This window comes from Puma concolor, chromosome B3 (assembly GCF_028749965.1).
Source record: "Puma concolor isolate L17-30 chromosome B3, mPumCon1.1.hap2, whole genome shotgun sequence".
In the NCBI taxonomy this organism is placed as follows: domain Eukaryota; kingdom Metazoa; phylum Chordata; class Mammalia; order Carnivora; family Felidae; genus Puma; species Puma concolor.
The window spans coordinates 52,127,553-52,129,423 of record NC_141672.1 but is presented as its reverse complement, the minus strand read 5'-3'; the positions used below and the strand labels follow the sequence as shown (position 1 = coordinate 52,129,423).

The following is a 1,871-nucleotide window of genomic DNA, read 5'->3' as shown; positions in this document are numbered from 1 at the left end:
CACAAGTACACCAGGATATAGAGTTCACTGTCTTGTAGCTCTGTCTGAAAATTATACCACATCATCTTATTACTATATTTGTTTGTGAAATATTTATAATGTCATGCTCATGGGAACATTGAATATTGTGTACTTTAAAAATAACATGATTTGCAAGCAGTTTCAGAGTTGTTTATTCTTAATCCAAAAACATAATTTCCATATTATGGAAATTCACTACGTGCAATTTCGGATTTTTATTTTTGCAGATAATCACGGATAGTTAAGAATAAACAGATTTTTGCCTTCCAAATGACCATGTTGGTAATATATCTGAAAGTATATATTCCAGTGTACCATTTTCTTCTTCAACGTAGATTTTCATCAAATCTGTCAACCTGAAATTCCTATTTCACTTTTGAGTACAATCTTCATTCTTTTATATTTGGATCAAAAATTGCATTTTGGAGTAGTGGGGGCAGTGGCAAAATGTTGGCTGCCAGAGCGTTTAGCCTAATTGGCAGGCAAGCAATTCCCACCTCAGTGTGTACGAGCACACACGGAAGTGTCTGGAAGAGTGAAGACTATGCTCTCCCCCGAGCTATGCCCACCAGCTATCCTCTGCCTTACACACCTGCATCAAGAATCTCTCTGCCAGCCAGAAGGCCTTGAATGAGAAGAGGGCTCCCTGGAGCAGCCTCTCCCTTAATGAAAAAGTTGAATTGCATCACATTCAGTTCAACGTGAGATTTGCTGAAATGAACAGGAGCAGGAAGGAGCTGAAGACCACCATGGGCACCGCCATGTTCTTCAAAGGCTTTGGCTGATCTCATTCCCATCTGGGAGAAGCACTATGTTGTAGGATATCGTCCACACACCTTTGAAGAGGAGTGGGTGGCCAAACAGACCAAGAGGATACTCGACATGAAGGTCAGGCTGATGCAGGGCTTCTCAGCTGAGTGGGACCATGACAGAAATCAGTGGAAGAAATAGGAGCCTGTCACTCACCCATCTGAGCCTCACCATGTTCTGCCACCTCTGTGCAGCTCAGTGTATTTACTGGAAACTGTTACATTGCAGAACCACCGCTGATAAGTGAGCAGTTCATGTGGGAAAAAAAATTGCACTTTGATTTCTGTGTAACTCTGAATAAATGTCTCTCTTGGGTAACAGACCAGACTACATATGTTTGATCCACTCATCTTTTCTAGAAAACACATATCACTTCTCCATATGGATGTTGTAAGGAAGTTGATGTTTCCATAACTTTTACTAGTTTTCTCATTTGTTGATCTTGTTTCCTGTGAAAACAGTCTGGTGTGGTCTTTTCTTTTTCAACACCCTCCTAAAATTTATTTATTTGGTATTTAATTTTCACTTTCATGCATTCCTGTATCTATTTTAATATTACTTTACTCTTATGTCTGCATATACAGGATGCTTTTATGTTTGAAGCATCCTTTAAAAAATCACTTATTAAGGGGCGCCTGGGTGGCTCAGTCAGTTGAGCGTCTGACTTCAGCTTAGGTCATGATTTCACAGTTCATGAGTCTGGGCCCACGTGGGGCTCTGTGCTGGCAGCTCAGAGCCTGGAGCCTCCTCCGGATTCTTCCGCCACTCATGCTCTCTCTCTCCTTCAAAAATAAATAACCATTAAAAATTAAAAAAAAATTAAAAATCATTTATTCAGACAGAACTGGAAAGGCAAGAAAAATTTGAGCCTACCATAGGACTTACTTTCTGATATCCACAGTGGCTTTGAATAACAGTTCCACAGTGGCGTTCATGTTATTCCTTTTTATTCTCTGTTGCTACAACTGATGTTTTAGAATAACTGTTATTTCTCTTAGGTCTCTGATAGGATTCATCTGCACTAATTTACAAATGCAAAA

General features: G+C 39.8%; 1 pseudogene; it reads left to right on the top strand.

The window, feature by feature from the left end:
* Positions 1-338: 338 nt before the first annotated feature.
* LOC112856390 (cytochrome c oxidase subunit 4 isoform 1, mitochondrial pseudogene) lies at positions 339-972 on the top strand (annotated as a pseudogene).
* Positions 973-1,871: the final 899 nt, after the last annotated feature.